Source organism: Pelodiscus sinensis, chromosome 14 (assembly GCF_052426305.1).
Source record: "Pelodiscus sinensis isolate ZL-2025 chromosome 14, ASM5242630v1, whole genome shotgun sequence".
Taxonomy (NCBI): Eukaryota; Metazoa; Chordata; order Testudines; family Trionychidae; genus Pelodiscus; species Pelodiscus sinensis.
Window position 1 is genome coordinate 15,794,258 of NC_143065.1, and position 20,008 is coordinate 15,814,265.

Below are 20,008 nucleotides of genomic sequence, written 5' to 3' on the forward strand. Positions count from 1 at the left end.
TAGTTCTGGCACTCTTGGGCTGTGTCTACACTGGGCCACTTATTCTGGAAAATCAGCCGCTTTTCCGGAATAAGCTGCGAGCTGTCTACACTGGCCCTTGAATTTCCGGAAAAGCAACGACGCTCTACTGTACAAAATCAGCCGCTATTCCGGAAAAGCTACGCTGCTCCCGCTTGGGCATAAGTCCTTATTCCGGAACACTGTTCCGGAAAAGGGCCAGTGTAGACAGCCCAGTAGTCTTCCCGAAAAAAGCCCCGATCGCGAAAATGACGATTGGGGCTCTTTTCCAGAAAAGTGCGTCTACATTGGCCACAGATGCTTTTCCGGAAAAAGGGCTTTTCCGGAAAAGCAGCCTGCCAATGTAGACGCTCTTTTTCTGGAAATACTTGTAACGAAAACTATTCTGTTTTAAGCATTTCTGGAAATTCATGCCAGTGTAGACACAGCCTTGGAGCATCCCAAAGCCCAGGCTCCAGCCAGAGCCTGGAAGTCTATACAGCAATAAAACAGCCTAAGCCATATTAACCCAAGTTGGTTGGAATGGGCCAGTCACTGATTATTCTTTACTATGTTGACATAACCCATTTCATTATTCCTCGCCTGACCTCAGCAATTCCTTATGTGTGTGGCAGGGTGGCTTGTCCTTTAGGTGCTAGGCATCACTAATTACAAAAGATGCACAAGGATCAGGTGATACCCTATAAAGAATATTGGGAAGTGGAAGTGAGAGAGGGGCTAAAAGTGTTGCAAGACCCACCAGAGACTTGAGGCCTGCCAGTAGTTTTGGAGGAGGGTAGAGAGACTATGGACAATAATCGCCTAATGTTTTGGGTTTTTTTCATTTTGGTTTGCTGTTATGGAAAATAAATAAATTGCTACTGGTAGGGCCTTGCAGGACTGACTTATGAGTTTGATAGCAGGAGGGCTCACAGAGTGACCTCTGGCCACAGGGGTTTCTCTGGAGAAGTCTATCTTCTGAGACTCCCTCCTGTGGGTTTTGCTCCTGTTTCTCACTATGATAGATCTGGCCAAGTCTTTCCCACTGGCCAATATAGAGAATTTTATTCATGTTTCCCTTTTAATCTTTCCTTGAAAGTAAACACCTCCAACCCCTTATGTGTCTCCTTTCTAAATTCTCTCTAATGTGTGGATGTTTTTCTGTTCTGTTCTGCAGGCAATATTCTAAATGATGTCAATGCCATGTAATAGTCCTTCTTTCCTTGGAATATGACTAATAATGTTATTGTACTAATGACCTTGTAAACACTTCATAGACTTTTAATTGAATCCATTGTTACAAAGTTGTGTTGTCTGACAAGGAAAATACTTTTAAAAGCATAGCAGAAGAGCCACCAAAAAGCCCATTATGGAGGGGTCAAAAGAAATACTGACATCTTTGCAAAAAGCTTATCAGAACAATGTCTTTTAGTGTGTAGATTAGCAGTGTAGCTCTGAGGGAAGAAAATGAATGGAGAAAATTGAAAGCCACTAGAGCTACAATTAATTTTGAATGCACCTCCTAATTTAGCTATTCAGAAGGCCTCAGTTGGAGAAGTTTCCTGGTATATGATGTGATCTAGAATAAAGAAATAGAGTACAGTTTCTTTAAAAGAAACATCCTGTTTCAGAAAGAAAGCCCAGACTATACACTGGGAATGAAACAACAGGATTAAATTAAACCCATATATCAGCAGCTCACTGAATATCTCTCTAACATTGCACTGTTCCGCCGCATCAAGCAGAAAGAGGTATTCGAATTTAGAGCCTTGTACCGGTTCCTGTGGATAGCCTCTTAAAGAGGTGGCAGGATATTAGCTTTTCATTTCAGCTGTTCATTTTCTAATTGACATTGGAAATGTCAACATATTTCCAAATTGCCTGCCCTCTGGAACAAAAGGCTGTCTGCAGGAATAAATGCCATACTATGCTACAAGTTTTTGCTGTTCCCAAGTGGTTTTCAACACATCATTAGGAAGCCAAAATAGAGACTATTGACTACAACTGTCCCTTGTATGTATGTATCTTATCCCTGGAGTAGTGAATAACTATTAATCTATTCTCACTTAAAATGTTGTGTTCCTATCCATTCCTTGGGAAACACTGTATGCAAAAGTCCAGTTATAAATTATGTGTACTATCTGGTAAGCATGATATGCATTCTTTTTCATCAAGAAGTGGTGGAAATATCTGTCGTGACAGAGGCTGGAATCTTCACAGAAACTAAAAAAAAGTAGGCACACAATTCTCAGTGACAATCAGTGAATTTGGTGCCTAATTCCCTCAAGTGCCTTTGAAAATCCTAACCGGATTCATGGCCACTTGGTGATGCTGGAACCAGAGGTGATGCTGCATGCCCTGGCTTGAAGCAATAATAACAAACATGTTTTTGATTGTTTTATTAGCAGCAACTCCCACTATAAAAATTCTTCTAGCATCCCTGCTGACACTTCTCATCTTAGTGATTGTTTAACATAAAATGATGCTTAATGTAAAATAAGAGTTGACAAGTAGATGGTAGTCACTGCTTTAAAAATTGCATTAGCGACTGATGAACAAAGTCATGCATAGATAGATAAAACGAAGAAATATAAGTGATGCAAAAATGCGGTTGTATTTTTGCAAGGGTCAGTTCATATCTCAGAATGTGCGTATCTCGGAAAGAGCAATGCTATAAATAGATGTTTAAGTACTTTAAAACTCAACTAATCCAAACTGGCATAAACTGATGGCAGAAGACTTGTGGGGGGGCATGAAGGGAGGAAGTAGTTAGTTTGTTTTTTGGAGGGTTGTTTTTAATTATGAGTGTGATTTTTCTATTATTTTTAAACTGAATTTTTGTATTATAGAGAAGGACTTCAGTTATACCTCTAGGCTGTGTCAAGACTGGCAAGTTTTTCAGCAAAATCATCTGCTTTTCTGGAAAAACTTGCCAGCTGTCTACACTGGCCACTTGAATTTCCGGTAAAGCACTGACGATCTCATGTAAAATCATCAGTGCTTTTCCGGGAAAACTATGCTGCTCCCGTTCGGAAAAAAGTCTTTTTCCGAAAGACTTTTTCCCAAAAGGGCCAGTGTAGACAGCATAGTACTGTTTTCCGCAAAAAAGCCCCGATCGCGAAAATGGTGATCGGGGCTTTTTTGCGGAAAAGCGCATCTAGATTGGCCACGGATGCTTTTCCACAAAAAGTGCTTTTGCAGAAAAGCATCCTGCCAATCTAGACATGCTTTTCCGAAAATGCTTTTAACGGAAAACTTTTCCTTTAAAAGCATTTTCGGAAATTCATGCCACTGTAGACGTAGCCCTAGAGATTAAATACATTTAGGGGTGGCTTCCAATTGGAACTGAAGTTTGTGGCTTTATACCATTTCTATACATTTTATTAAACAATACACCTGGACAATTTTATAACAAAAAGTGCACACTGATTTTTTTTCTCTAAGCTTGCAAGGAAATGTAAAAATCCGTGCTGACAAACTTTCTTATTAAGAGAGAAACTCGAAATGCTAACAAACTGGCAGATAAAGGTTTCTTATAATTTCCTTTTAAATATGACATGAAGTCATTATTACATATTTTTATTAGCTATTAACTTTCCATTACCATCTTATTTTAGATATTAATAGCAGATTTTTCTTCCATTGTTAGCTAAATCAGTTTGTCTCTAAAATATACTAATTACCACCTGTTACAAACACACTTACAATATGTATCAGAGGGATAGCCATATTAGTCTGGATCTGCAAAAGTAACAAGGAGTCCTGTGGCACCTTATAGACTAACAGATGTATTGGAGCATAAGCTTTCGTGGGCAAAGACCCACTTCATCAGATTCATGTAGTGAATATCACTTACAATATGTTCCACATTCCAACAAGTAAAAAGATATAACATTTCAGCTCACTGAACTAATGACTAGGTAAAGGGAGAAAAAATTCAGACATTAGTCATTGAAATGTGATATGAAAAGAATGTATCCCAGAAGAACCAAAACTAACATAACCTGAACAGCACATTAATAGGTTATGAATAGCTTTGCTTTCTTCTGCATCTCATTAGAACTTTGCTCATATAAATGAAATATTTCAATCTCATTGCCTAATATGTTTCATGAAATATACCAGTGTTTACTGCTGTGTATTTTTCAGCATACAGGGTTTTTTTTAATAAAATAAAATAAAGGTTTAGACTATCTAACCTTAACACCTTAGAAAAGCCATAAACAGGGTGGCAGAAGACACAAATTCCAGAATATTGAAAAACTTGCAGCAGTAAGTTTACATTTAGTTATGACTATAACAGCAGGTACTGTAGAGATACTCTGCTGCTGCAAAAATGGAAACAAATGGGTACTTTCAAATCTTTAAAGTAACTAATGCTCCAGTCCCACTTTGGAACCATTGCAGTGGTTCTGGGTACTCATGTGGAAATCCATGGACTTTGAGCCTTTAAAGTAAAAAAAACAAAGGTGACTTCTGGGATTTGTCACCCAGCTTAACCTGCTCTTTATCATGAGTGCCTCTTTCCCACATTTGGCATAGTAATTAACCGATTGTCCCAATGGCTTTGAGATAGTTATTTCTTATCCCATCGGAGAAATGGAGAAACAGAGACTCAAAAAGAAGTGACTTCCTCAAGATCATATAACAAGTCAGTAGCAAAGTGAGACAAGATTAAGGTTTTCTGATTCTGTCTCCTCTGCTTCAACCATAGGACCAACTTCATCCTTTAACAAGCAGCAAGATGTGAACGTTTCTCGATGGCTCACATTCAGGGATGATTGGTCTTGGCAGATTTTTAAAAAACCTTCAGGTTTTTGCCCTTATTATAAGTGTTTTCATTGTAAAAGAAGGAGACACACATTAATATTGTATTATGGAAATTAAATAAATGATATGCTAAGGTGCTTTGTCAAAGCTAGCAATATTGTGAGTTATTAATAAATAATTATACAAGTAAGTGATCGCATCCATTTAGTTTTTGATTACAAGTGGTTCCAATGATTCTCTGGTTCATATCTTTCTAAAGTGGTTATGGCAAAGAATATGACTGTTAACAAATGAGCTTGCTTGAATAAAATAATCCATTTTCCTTTCCCCTTCATTCCCCTCACAAGCACCCAAACACAATAACTGATATTCTTTTGAAATAAAAGCCCTAACAATTAGCATCGAAACGACACAAAGGGCAAAATACAAAAGATATGGTTTATCGTTCCTTTTCCAATTAGAACTCTGGTTTTGTTGGTTTAAGGCTATATTGTTCCAATTTTCTTTTCCTTTTATGGGTCTGTAGAAAAAATGCCACTAGTTCGATCATTGATTTTCTTTTTTTTTTTTTTAAAGGGAGGAAACTCTACAAAACACAAAGGTAAATATCATCTCTCTTTAATATGTTTCTCATGGAGTTTTTAATAATCAATTTTTAAATGAAAAGACCATTTTTGTTAAAATGCAAATGTCTATAAAAGCACAAATAGGTCTTAAGTGCTACTTTTTCTAGGTCATTTCAGCACATTTTTTTTCTTTTCGGTTGTCTTGTCCTAATAGTGAAGATGTTCTGGGGTTCCATTACTACTGGAACTGCTTTTCTAGGATTAAAAATATTATCAATTGCTTCTCCCCTGGCCGGCAAATCTGTTACAACAGAGCCCACTCCCAAGTAGTGATATAAGTGACTGACTAGTTGACTATCTAATAAGCAAGAACTTATTGGATAGTCGACTAGTCCCTTGACTAGTTGTTTTCTTCCCCCTTTGCTGCCTCTATTAGAGGCAGTAAAGGGGCAAGCAGGAGCCAACTGAAAAGCTGGTTCCCCCCAGCACCATCTCCACGGGAGCCAGAGGAGGGAGCAGGATATCAGGGATGGGGCACAAGCCAGGAATCAGCTGATTCCCGTCTTGTGCCCAGTCCTAGATGCTGTGCCTCTGATTTCAAAAAGTATTAAGTGCAGAGGAGGGGACCCAGCATGAGCCAAGACAGCTGATTCCTAGCCTGGTCCGGACCCTCCCATCGCTCTCCAGCCTTTTTACACTTAAGGCACAACAGGGGGACCAGGTGCAAGCCAGGAATCAGCTGTCTGGGCTCACACCTGCTGCGCTTTCATCTTTTAAACATATTAAGAGCCTGCCAGCTCTTACTACATTTGAAAGGCAGAGATGCAGTGGGGTTAGCTCCCGGGCAGGGAGCTAACCCCACTGTGGTTCCCCCACTTATCGACTAGTCGATGGAAAAACCACTAGTCGATTAGTTCATTAAACTCAATTTAATATCCCTACTCCCAAGCCCGCCGAAGTCAATGGGAGGCTTTCTATTCACTTTAGATCAGGCCCTAAGAGTTTGATTGTACTGCCTGTAGTAACTTATTTACCTTTTGTTGTTGTTAAAAACACTGAAGGGCAGTAGATACTACAGAATCAGGCTTTTTCAGGTAGGAAGAGATGGTTGTTACGGGAACATGAGGCATGCCAACTCGGTGGGTGACTGAGATTCATCAGTTTCTTACCCTTGCTGACAACTTCAGTTTCAGGGCTGCCAACTGTCCATTTTTCGACTCTGATGGCACTGGTCAACACCATCAACCGGGCCATTGAAAGTCTGGTTGGTGACTAGGCAAAGGCAGGCTCCCAACCTGTCCTGGCTCTGTGTGGCTCCCAGAAGTGGCCACCAGGTTCCTGTGGCCCCTTAGGCACAAGGGGGCTCTGCAGCCTGCTCCTAACCCAACTGTGCAGCTCCAATTGGCTGGGAACCATGACCTATGGGAGCTCCAGGAGAAGAGCCTGTGGGCACAAGGCCAGCATGTTGAGCCTTCTGACCCACAGATACCTACCTGGTGGCCACTTCCTGGGAGCTACAATAAGTGCCACTGGGACCCTGCACCCCCACCCTGTGTCCCAGCCTGGAATTCCTTCCTATACCCAAACACTTTCCCAGAACTGCATGCCCACACACACACACACCAACCCCCTGCTCCAGCCTGGAGCCCACTCCTGGACCCCAAACCCCTCATCCCACTCCAGAGCCCACATCCTCAGCTAGAGTCCTCATCCCCCACCTGCACCGCAACCCTCTACACCAGAACAGTGCAAGTTAGTGAGGATAAGGGAGAGCAAGCTGTGGAGGGAAGGGAAATGGCGCAAACAGGGAATGGGTTCTCAGAGGCAAGGTGGGATATGGCCATGGCAGGGATGTTCAGGTTTGTTTGAAAAATTGGCAGTCCAATTGGCCCATGCTCATTGAACTTTTGAGAGCATGCTTTTCAGGTTTGCTAAAGCATCTGTCCTGGAAAACCAGACTCAGTTCAAGTTGATTAGAGGCACGATACAAATATTTTGCATAGTTCTGCTGCAGACCTGTTTGAGTTTTGGAAATAATCAGAACATATATTTATTCTGTTACCGTAATGTTTTTAATGCTTCGATTTCACCTGTGCTAATTAAATAGATAACTGGTGAGTGGAGTTCTCATATATAAATGTATTTTTAATTATTTTGTTTAATTTATGACTTCTGTTATAATACCATAGGGATCAATAAAGGCTGTTCAGCTCCCAGCATGGTTTAGTGTAACTGTAAATTTTCACACTTGACATTTTAAATACTTTCCTATGACACAGCATTTTTGTGATGAATAATTAGGACATTATCCTTAAAAGAAGCAACTTTTAAAATTATCTGTAGCAAGATGAAAGGCCAGTGGTAATTACATTCTTCTGGCATAAACTTCCTAAGGATAAGATGTAAAAATGTCATTGCCTCAAAACTCTAAAGTAAAATATAATATAAAATTTCACCAGAAAGTCAAACATAAAACCTTATTGAAATAAAACTTTAATTTCAAGGTTTTACAGGTTGAAAAACTCTGGTATTAAAACCGATGAATTGGTATCAAAACAACCCCAAAAATCTGCAGCTGGGACTAAAACAGCTTAGTAGATAGTTTTTCTAATCATGTCAGAAGCAGTCACAGCAAAGAAAAGAGCTGCATCAGAAAGAAAGATCCAGTTCATTTTTAATATAGTGCTCTGAGTTACAGAAAGAGATATTGAGGGCATTACTAATAATGACTGACACTTTGTTTTCTCTTCTTCCTTTGAACCAAAAAGAAAAAATCCACATTGCTTCCTAATGAAAAAAATAAAACCAAAGCAAGTGCTCGTCTCTACTGAATGCTTGATATGTCATGAGAGACATTTCCAAAAGCTGCTTTAAGCATTCATAAGCAAAAATAAGCAATTAAAGAAAATTTAAAAGTGCACATTAAAACAGTGATTCACAACAAAAATAACTGAAGTCTGGGGTGGGGATGCCCATGTGCTGAGATGGGCGTAAAGAAGCTGAAACATATTTTTAAAAGCTTGAAATAGTGAGCAGCTTCCTATTTGTTAGAAATTCAAAACTATAGACTCATTCTAATTAAATTGAGGAAAATTTTTAATACAACTGTTCTTACAAAGTAGAGTATTGGGGGAGTCCCTCAGAAATGAGCAAAATGAAATTTTGCCTTTAAAAAAGAAGTATCTAAAATGTCACTCTAGGCTTAATTGATTTTAATGGGATTGGGCTGTTCTCACTTCCAGAGTGACAGGCCCAGAACTGAGCCTAAGTTAATTACCTTTTTCAATAGAAAATGACATCCTGATTTTGGAAAAAATGAAGGCTACACTTTAGGTAAGACTTTCAGCACAATGCTGACTGTTTGAACACAGAGTGCTGAATGTGTCTGTGATAGCTGGTGAGTATGGGCATGGCATTGTTGTGACTGATGAATGCTTGTTGTGCTGAGCAGTCACATTCCCGTTGGCAGCCTGGAACATGGTTCTTTCTCTGTCTCAGTGATGGGTGAGGCCAGTGACGTGGAGGATAATGGGGTGAAGAGGAAAGGAATGCACACACAAATTCCTCTGTAAATCAAAATCAAGGTAATAGGCCCTATTTTTGGTGTTTCAGTATCCCTTCAGTATTTTTTTCATACAGTGGAATTTTGTCTGTTAATGCTCTCTTTTTACCCTTAGTGATAGAGATGTAGCCGTGTTAGTCTGGTGTAGCTGAAACAAAATACAGGACTATGTAGCACTTTAAAGACTAACAAGATGGTTTATTAGATGATGAGCTTTCATGGGCCAGACGCACTTCCTCAGATCAAATAGTGGAAGAAAATAGTCACAACCATATATACCAAAGGATACAATTTAAAAAAATGAACACACATGAAAAGGACAAATCACATTACAGAACAGAAGGGGGATGTGGGGGGAGGGGGGGAAGGAAGGTGAATGCCAGTGAGTTAATGATATTAGAGGTGGGGAAGGGGAAATGTCTGTGAGTTAATAGAATTAGAGGTGATAATTGGGGAAGCTATCTATCAACACAAAAGGAAGAATAATTCTATATGGACTCCCCCTGACGGTCGGAATTACAATCTAGATTTCTATATACAAAGCTTCCGCAACAACGCACAGACTGACATTATTCGCAAACAACAACAAGCGACACACAATCTCAGCCACGCTGAACAACATGCCGTCCAGAGTCTCAAAAACAACCTGGACATTATAATCAAACCAGCTGACAAAGGTGGTGCTTTGGTCATTATGAATAAGGCCGACTATAACCAAGAGGCAACCAGACAACTCTCCAACACCACATTTTACAAACCTCTCTCCTCTGATCCTACCTCGGAATACCAAAAGAAATTACTCTGTCTCCTTAAAAGCCTCCCTACAGCTACTCAGGATCAAATCCACACAGAAACACCTTCCGACCCCCGACCAGGATTTTTCTATCTGCTTCCCAAGATCCATAAACCTGGACACCCCGGACTCCCCATCATGTCTGGTATTGGCACGCTCACTACTGGTCTATCCAGCTATGTAGACTCTCTCCTCAAACCCTACGCAACCAACACCCCCAGCTATCTCCGAGATACTACTGACTTCCTAAGGAAACTACAAAACATCGATAACCTCCCCAATAACACCATCCTTGCCACCATGGATGTAGAAGCTCTATACACCAACATCCCACATGAAGATGGATTACAAGCTATTAGAAACACTATCCCAGAGGACATCCCCCTTCTGTTCTGTAATGTGATTTGTCCTTTTCATGTGTGTTCATTTTTTTAAATTGTATCCTTTGGTATATATGGTTGTGACTATTTTCTTCCACTATTTGATCTGAGGAAGTGGGTCTGGCCCACGAAAGCTCATCATCTAATAAACCATCTTGTTAGTCTTTAAAGTGCTACATAGTCCTGTATTTTGTTTTTACCCTTAGAAGTTCTAATACTTCCAATTTGCCAGAAGCAAACAGTAGTGGCGCTTACATGAGGGAAAGGGAATCATTTTATAGCACTTTTTTTAGTTGATGAAGTAAAAGAAAGAAAAATAAAAATAATTGTGTCAGCGAGACTCAATTTGGCAGCCTTCTGGCATGGGATCCTAACGTCTAACATGCTTGCCTAGAGGCCTTTTGTCTGCAGGCCAAATATGAATCCCATGCTCCCAGTTCTAAATCCAGTGCTAACGATGCAATGTAGTGCTTTTTTGCCCAACTGTGTTGGCTGTCCAGATGGAAGTGAAAGATCACTATGGCATGTTTTGAAAAGGAGAGGCGATAACCCCCAGGCGAATCTAATGAGGGACTGTCTTCCCCACAGTAAAATAAATTCTGATGTCAGAGCACATCATCTGCCAAAGTTGCCTACAGTCATGACTGCCCTGCTAATATCTAACTCATCACTTTATAAATACGCTGATACTACTAAGAAACTATATTTTCTTCCACTAAAAAAAAGTGGGAAATTCTATTGTTATAAATGAAAAGGTTGGGCAAAATTTCTTATCAGCAAAAGAATATTTTCCAAGCCTTCTTACTTTTATATTTGTTTTGTTTTAAATGTAACAGACTTTTGACAACTCATAAGACAGTAGCATCTCACTTTATTGCCAGAAGAGTCAGTGTGGTTTCTCTAAGAAGATTTCTTACTGGTGAAACATTATTTTAGGCTTTTTCTGTTTTATTTGGCTATGTGAAAGCCTTGTTTATTTGTATTCAGGTAGCACTTTGAGAACCTGGTCCCACAGTGCTGAGCATTGTGCAAATATATCACACAAATGTTCCCACTCCTGAAGATTTCATAACGTAAACACAAGAGTATGAACAACAGAGAGCTACAACATTTGGGGGAGAACAGGGACAATTTAGACCAGTATAAACATGGTTGAGAACTATTTAGAAAAGTTGGACATCCACAAATCCATGGAGCCAGATCTAATGCGTCCAAGGGTGCGGACGGAGTTGGCAGATGTTACTGCAGAGCTATTGGTCATTATCTTTGAAAACTCATGGAGATTGGGGGAGATCCCAGCTGACTGAAAAAGGCAAATATAGTGCCCATCTTTTAAAAAAGGAAGAAATACAATCCAGGGAGCTACAGACCGGTCAGCCTCAATCCCCAGAAAAATCATGGGGGGGATCCTCAAGGAATCCATTTTGAAGCACTTGGAAGAGAAGAAAGTGATCAGGAACAGTCAACATGGATTCACACAGGGCAGGTCAAGCCCGACCAATCTGATTGCCTTCTATGACTAGATGACTGGCTCTATGGACATAGGGAAGGTAGTGGATGTGATATCCCTTGACTTCAAAAAGCTTTTGATATGGTCTCCCACAGTATTCTTGCCAGCATGTTAAGGAAGTGTGGATTGGAAGAATGGACTGTAAGAAAGCTGGCTAGATTGTTGGGCCCAACAGGTAGTAATCAATGGCGCAATGTCTGGCTGGCAGTTGATAACAGTGCCTGAAGGTTGGTTCTAGGGCTAGTTTGTTCAACATCTTTATTAATGGCCTGGATGAGGGGATGGATTGCACTGTCGGCAAGTTTGTAGATGACGCTAACCTAGGGGGAGAGGTAGGTACGCTGGAGGGCAGGGATAGGGTTCAGAGTGATCTAGACAGATTAGAGGATTGGAACAAAAGAAATCTGATGAGGTTCAGCAAGGACAAGTGCAGAGACCTGCACCTGGGACAGAAGAATCCCAAGCACTGTTACAAGCTGGGGACCGACTGGCTAAGTAGCAGTTTGGCAGAAAAAGACCTTTGGGATTACAGTGGATGAGAAGCTGGATATGAGTCAACAGTGTACCTTTGTATCGAAGAAGGCTAATGGCATATCAGGGTGAATTAGGAGGAGCATTGCTAGCAGATCTAGAAAAGTGATTATTCCTCTTTATTCGGCACTGTTGAGGCCACATTAGGAGTACTGTGTCCAATTCTGGGCTCCCTATTACAGAAGGGATGTGGACACATTGGAGAGGGTCCAGGAGACCAAAGAAAACAATTAGGGGGCTGGAGCACATGACTTATTAGGAGAGGCTGAGGAATTTGGGCTTGTTTAGTCTGCAGAAAAGAACAGTGAGGGGGAGATGTGATAGAAGCAACCTAAAGAGAGGTTCCAATGAGGATGGAGAGAGGCTATTCTCAGTAGTGATGGATGGCAGAACAAGGAGCAATGGTCTCAAGTTGCAGTGGGGGAGGTCTAGGTTGGATATTAGGAAAAACTATTTTACTAGTTGGGTGGTGAAACACTGGAATGGGTTTCCGAGGGAGGAGGAGGTAAAATTTCCATCTTTAGAGGTTTTTAAGTTGACAAAGCCCTGGCTGGGTTGATTTAGTTGGGGTTGGTCCTGCTTTGAGCAGGGGGTTGGACTTGATGACCTCCTGAGGTCTCTTCCAGCCCTAGGATTTTATGATTCTAAAATCAGTGATCAATTTTCATTCTGTTCTGATATTAAGTGGAAGATGGAAAGGCACCAAAGTTGAGAATCAAGTGCTTGAACTTGTACTGAGTCACCATAAAAATCAAGGCTTTATGCCTTGCATCAGATGTCTAATCATGCTTGTACAGATCTCGCAAATGCTTTCTTGGTGCAGTTTCAGGAATGGGTGGGATGATTTAGCTGAGACCATTTTGGTTTTTAAAGTCTTTGAAAAATATAGCACAAGCGGAACAAATCCTTTTAATTTAGGGGGATCAAGCAAATCATCATTCACAAGCTGGCTAGAAAAATCAACTTAATGTCGAATTACTTAAAGCATATCTCTGCACAATTGTTCAGCTCATTCACTGTGTGTTGAGCTGCCAATTAGGACCCAGACAGTAGCCTGGTGATTATTGAGCACATCACACAGCACACGCTTTCTGATTTGTTTTTCCAAGCTGTGTTTTTATAAAATGTGAAAGACGACAATATGATCTTACAGGACTGGGAAGTAATGAGGGCTGCTCAGAGGAAGTGCTGTAACTGTGGGAGAAGCTGCAGCAGTTATATGGACAAGTGTGACACTTTCATTTGGTTCAGATGCCATGAAGAACCACAGTTCCTACTGACGTCTTTTGGAATACAGTGCTTTGGTGACACAAAACAAGACTTGATAGGTACTCCAGCAGAGAAATTGTAGTACCTTTGGCCTTGTAACAGAGGGGCAGGATTGTCCTCTTGCTTTACTCTATTGGTACCTGTGGGGCCCCTATCTGAGAGCTATAGGAATGACTGATGACTCATAGGGACACGTGTGGTTCCTTAGATTCCACTCTGAATATGAGGGAGGCCTCGTGACAAAGCAAGTGGGTGTTTGAGTCCTAAGGGAAAGTTTAACCAAGCCTATAGTAAAGACATTTTAGTAGTCGCCATGCCTGGAGAGAAAGCTTAGACTGAGGATTATTTTGTGGGCTTTGGAATTACCTTTCAGTTAACTTGGTCCTGAAAATTGTTTTATTCATTATTTGTATTATAATAGCAGCCAGAAGTCCTAGTTATGGATCGAGCGCCAATTGTGATAAGATCCTGCCCCAAAGAACATTGACTCTGAATATTATGTTGCTAAAAAAGGAGTATATGGGAGAAGTGGTCAGCATGGTTGGTGGTGGTCTAAGTACACCAGTGAAATAATCAGTGTCAAGCTTTTTGCAGACCTTATGGAAAAGTAGAGTTATATAGAGGGATTATGTATAAAGAGGGTAGTGTGAGAAAAGGAGGCTGACCTCATGGGGGTGTTGAGGGGCAGAAGTTACATTGCTGATAGTAAATGAGAGATGCTAGGGAGGTATAGGAATAGGTGAAGAAGGGCCTTGAAACTGAAGAGAAGGTTGCCTTTGGAGTGACAGAGAAGAGGGATCCAGAAAAGAAAAGCACAGAATGGGGTGACGTGGTCAAAACGACAGGCTAAAACAATGATATTTGCAACAGCATTCTGAATGGCTCCGAGTGGTGTAATATGAAGGCATCTGCATTTGTGAAGGCCACAGAGAAGGATGTTGCAGTAATCAAGATACAAGATGAGATTCTGGTCTGAGAAACTTAGCTGTATGGATGCCTCCATTGCAATTAGAAACCCCTGGCTGGTCCATTCCAGCTAATCTGGGTTTATGGGGCTCAGGCTAAGTGGCTGTTTAAATGTGGTGAAGCTATTTGGCCTTGGGTGGGGCCCTGAGCTTTGGGATCCTCCCACCTTGCAAAGACCAAAGCTCAGACTCCAGCCAGAGCCCAAACATGTTCACCACAATTTAACAGCCCCTTAGCCTGAGCTGCCTGAGTCAGCAGGGACAGGCCTATCACAAGCTTTTAACTGTAATGTAGATATACCATCAGAGAAATTACGCAGAAAGAATCAGAAAGACTGTCCTGGAAGCAAGGGCTAAGAGAGAGGCCCAAATCTAAGAACACACCCTCATTGCTGGCCTGAGTGATGGGCAGGAAGTAGTGGTGAGAGTTTAGTGGAGGGAGATTAAGAGTTCTTTTTTCAGCCAGGTAGAGCTTGAGCTGTCAGCTAGACATCTATGTGGAGATGTCAGAGAGGCAGGCTGAGATTTTGGCTTGGCCAGAAGGAATTCGGTCTGGAGGACAGAGGTATGTGTGTCATCAGCACAGGAATTGTGATTTAATGTTGAGCTTGTGGATGAAATTACTGTGATGAGGTTTAACCCCCTCCCCCATACCCTTGCTTGGAAAGGGTTATTGAGGCTCAGAAGGGGCCAATTCTGACAGGCCACATATGAGGGAGAATTAGGCTTGATAAGCAAGCCTTAACTGAGGATGAAGCCCAGCTGAGCAGGAGCAGGCAGGGCTGGTATAAGGCCAGGAAGAGAGGACAGAAAAAGTGCAGAAGGCTGTGGTCACATTCTGGATTTAAAGAGAGAATGAGAACCCTACAGGAGCAGAAACCTGTTAGTAGTGTAGTGGGAAAGGCTCAGGGAAACAGTAAGTGTAGACCTTGACCTTGACCGATTCCAGGGTCCTAAGCTGGAACCTAGAGTAGGGGATAGGCCTGGGTTTCCTGACAAGCCACTGGAGCGGTGGAATTTTCTTGGAGTGGAATACAGGGGGTATGATGACTCTCTAGTCAGCCAGTCCAATAAGACTTTAATTTCTTGGAAGGGAGTCACCTCATATTAACTTGGCCAGGTACCCAAGCCATGTACAGGGAGCAACCCAAGCCATGGAGAGGGAGCATCCCAAGTAACAAAGAGGAAGCACTGCAACTCCTGGAGCACAAGAGTGCTGCAGTGTGAACAAGAGACAGAAGGAGGCCTCAGACCAAGCAAAGCTAATCCCCAGATGGAGCAACAAGGAGGTGCCCCTCCTGGTAAGTAGAGAATCCCATGGCAGTTACCTAGAGATAAGGTGGGGAAGGAAAAGAGAAGGGTGACCAAGGACAGAGCTGTGTAACCCCCTCAGAAAATTGGAGGAGGGATAAGGAACATACTTTGAAGGACACTCCAACAAAGTAATTAGAGAGGTAGGAGAGTCACTGATGTAATGAGATGACAAAATTGCAAGAAGAATATGTCTGTGGTCACAAAGGCATAAGGCCAAGGAGGATGAGGCTGGATTATGAGATTTGGCTTGAAGAGCTCATTGGCAAGAGCCATTCCAGAAGAGAGTGAGGTGGTTGCAGGTTGGAGAAGGTGTACCAGGAAATTGGAGAAGGTGTACCAGGAAATTGGAGAAGAACTCCAAACAGCACTTGTAAACAGCATATTTCAGTTAGCTGAAATGGGGAAGAGTGATGGGAGTGTGGAAAAAGGTAACGGGGTCACAAGTGAGGTTAAGATGAAGACTAAGGCATGATTGTGTTGTGCAGTTAAGGAGAAAACTAAGGGAGGGGTGAGACTAGGTGTGAGGAGATCAGGAGATAGGATGCAGTAAGGCTGAGTGGAGGGGCTCGAAAAGGAGAGCAGATAGACTCAGAAGTGTTTTGTGATAGGGAGAAGGAGGGGAAAGAGTTACAGGAGGAGAAGAGAAAGAAGGTCACGTCATAGTCTATCAATATTCTCTTGGAAGAAATTGGCAAGATGCTGCCCAGAAAGAGAAATGGAGCCAGGTGTGAGTCAAAGGTGGCAAAAAGCAGCTGAGATTGCAGGACAAGATTCAGTTAATTGGAGAAATAACATTGTTTAGCTAAGAGAATGGCAGAAGTGGAGGAGAGAATGTGTAATGGAGGGAGTTCACTTAGTCATGGTATTTCTGCCAGGGATGCTTTGCAGCAGCAGAGAGGAAGTGGATGCTGGGGGTGAGATGGGAATGGAAGTTACAGGGCAAACCTTCAAAAGGAGGAGAGGGACAAATGAATCAAGAGTAGAGGAGAATGAAGCATGGAGAGAATCAACTATATCAATGGAAGAAAGGGAGGAGAGCACAGATGCCCCGGCACCTTTAGATGAGGGGTCAAGGAGAGGACTTAAGCAGAGGGACAGGGTATGAAGGAGGAGGCTGACAGATGATGCTGATAGAGACCAGATGATAGAGACATTCAACTCAGCCACAGACAGGTCAGAGCAAAAGCAGCATTAGGTGAAGAGCAAGTCAAGTGAACAGCACTTTTGATTAGTGGAAGAGTTGAACCAGGGCTGCATGGTGAGATGAGATTTGAGGGTTAGTTGAAGTAACCAAGGATGAATGTGGGAGATTGTGAGGAGAGGGTGAGAGAGAGCCAGGAGTCAAAATTAAGGCCAAAAGATGGATAATGGATGTCCGCAAAACTGCAGGGAGAGGAGATAAGAATCAGTATTTGTGAACATTTTTGGAAAAGATCTGGGATAACTTACTGTCAAACAACCTTTTGGATATACTGTTGTGATCATGGTCCTACAGCACAACCTCTCTGGCAATGGCATCTTTAACTAAAAAAACATGTAAACCTAGTTGCAACCTTGAAATGAACTATTGCTTAACAATTGACTTGTCTTGAGGTTCCAGGCTACTTAATATGCAAGGTTCTGAATTCCCTAAACTTGCATTGACTTCATTGGGAGTTTATGGGCATTTAACATCTTGTGTAAGGTCCAATGCTTGTGAAAAGTGCAGACTTTGAAAAGCCTTCTGTTGCCATACTATTTCCATTAAGCCAAGGTCTGAGTAGGAAGCAGATGTGGGTTTGTAATTAGATTCACCAGGCTACTTATGCAAACTCTGCAAGCAAAGGGGAGATCTACAAAGTTCACCCCTAAAATTTAAAGTGAAGGTTTCCCTCCCTGATGTCTTTGTTTCTTAAGCAGTTGTTTAAATTCCCCGTTAAAAGTTCATTAAGTAGCTACACTATGGAAGACACAATTTCAGTTTTAATATATTTAATTACAAAAGTGAAGAATGCAATTCCTAATAGCATAAGTATTTTCTGAGCACTGCTGGTGGTTGTGCACTAACATCACAGCATATTTCACTACCGATTTTAAAGTACATTTTTTATATTGATAAAAATAGTCAGCAAAAATATTTTTACCCTCTCAGCAAAAGCTTTCTTCTCTTTATGAGAAGAAACTGATTTAGACTATAGCTTTGTACTCTGTAAACAGGGGGAGAAGGGGCTAGAAAGAGGGGAATGAGGCAAAGCAGGAGAATTCCGTGGGTGCCAGAGTGTTCTAAAGGCAGTATAGAAATGCTGTCAGTTGCATGCTACATTACACACAACACTTCTACCTTTTAGGCTGCTTTAAGTTTATACCTGCTACAGCCACTGAACCTAGTCTCATCAGTAAATCTATGTATCTATAAATTTTCAACTGAGCCCTTTGCCTGGCCCAGGTCAAAGCTTCTGTCCTGAATAAAGAGAATGGTGTTTTACTAAGGTTGCTGTGTGTCCATTTTTCAACTGAACATCTGGTCAAAAAGGGAACCGGGCAGCGCACATCTTATGAGCACGGTATAGTATTGCAAAAGGGCTAGGACCTTACTGTGCGCGTCTCCCAGCCGTGGCCCCACTATATAGCAACATTGCACCTGTCCTGTTTCCTGTCTACACTGGTGGAGGGGTCAAGATTTGCTCAGTAGTGTTAATTCTGAAGCTGTGGACAGGAGGGCAAAGATGTTAAAAAGCTGTCTTTACAGTGCTCTTGTTGTGAGGCCAGCCAGGATGGATCAGTTTTTCAGGCAAGTTAGAGCATCTTGAAAGGTACTCTAACTTATGCCTGATTCCCACTAGCCCAGTGTTTCTTAAACTGTGTGTTCTGTGGCACACCGGTGTGCTGTGGAGAACAAAAGTTCAAAATGGCCACCCTTAAAGGCACAGGTGACTTCCCTTCCTCCCCCTTCCCCCCCCCCCAATAACTTCTCCCTGACCCTTCCCCCCCCCCCCTTGGTGTTCCTCATTTAAAAAAAAAATTATTTGGTGTTCTTCCATCTTAAAAAATTTAAACACTGCACTAGCCAGTAAAGGGCTGCACCAGCAACTGGAGATTACTAGGCTGTAAGGATGATAGATTTGTAATTCTTTTCTCTGGGAGCAATTGCAGCATCAGGGACCTAGAGTAGGGGTGGGCAATAATTTTTGACGGGAGGGTTACTCCAAGATTTCAGAAAGTGGCTGAGGGCCACATTCTTCCATGATATTAATGGAGGAGATGTGGGGTCTGGGATAGAGGTTGGGTGCAGAAGGGAGCTTGGGGTAAGGAACTGGGGTTCAGGAGGGAGACTGGAGTTTGGGAGGGAGTTTGGGTGAAGGAGGAGGTTGTGATCTAGGGTGAGGGACTGGAGTGAAGGGGTTTGGGATGTGACCTAGGGTAGGAGGGGGTTGTGATCTAGGGCAGGAGATTGGAGTGCCAGATCTGGGAGGGGGTATGAGTGTAAGGGGGACAGAGGTTTTGGGTATGATGAGGGGGGGGGGGCAGACAGCTGGGGCAGGAAAGGGCTGGGGTGCCAGAAGCAGGTTGTGGCCAAGAGATGTACCTGCAAGCTGACAAACTAGCCTGCCTGCCTGCAGAGTTTAAAATGTTTCCCAGCCAGCCTGCCTGGCCATGTGATTCATTGAATTACTGAGCTGAGAAGAGGGGGAAGGGTTGTTCTTTGCTGCCTGTTATTCCAACAAGCAACTCCCATTTGCTGGTTTCTGGCTAGAAACTAGCCAATGGGATTGTGGTGGGGGAAGGGCAGCTCCTGAAACTTCCCCCCTCCCCTCCAATTTTAAAACTGAGATGGAGCCCTGCAGCCACGTTTCTGCCTGGCACGTGGGGCTGTGGGGCAAGCAGGGGAGCCTACCTAGGGCTCCCTGCTGCCTCCACGGGCCAGATCTGGTGGCTTGGCGGGTTGGATCCGGCCTGTGGGCCATATTTTGCCCAGGCCTGACCTAGAGAATGCATGGTCTCCAAGCCACTAGTGTTGCCTACACAACCCCTGGATTCTTTTGTGTTGGGGGAATCCTCAGGGGACTGCTTTGCCATCTGGAGCTACACAACACAGATGGCAAAGAGCCAAGGTGCTGGCTGCCTTTTGTTTGTTTTCAAACCAAGAAGTTAGAATTCACACTGTTTCAAACTGTTCCAAGCAAATGCAAAAGAAGAGTAATGAACGCTGATGCTTCCCTGATTGTCTTTAGAAGATGCTGCTCTTTGAATACAGCAGCATGTAAGAAAAATGTGTGTCTGTGTGTGTGTGTGTGTGATGAGCATTAACAGTGGGACCAATATGACCTAAATCATTCAAAGAAGCTGACAGTCAGTGAAGTGCTTTGCCTGT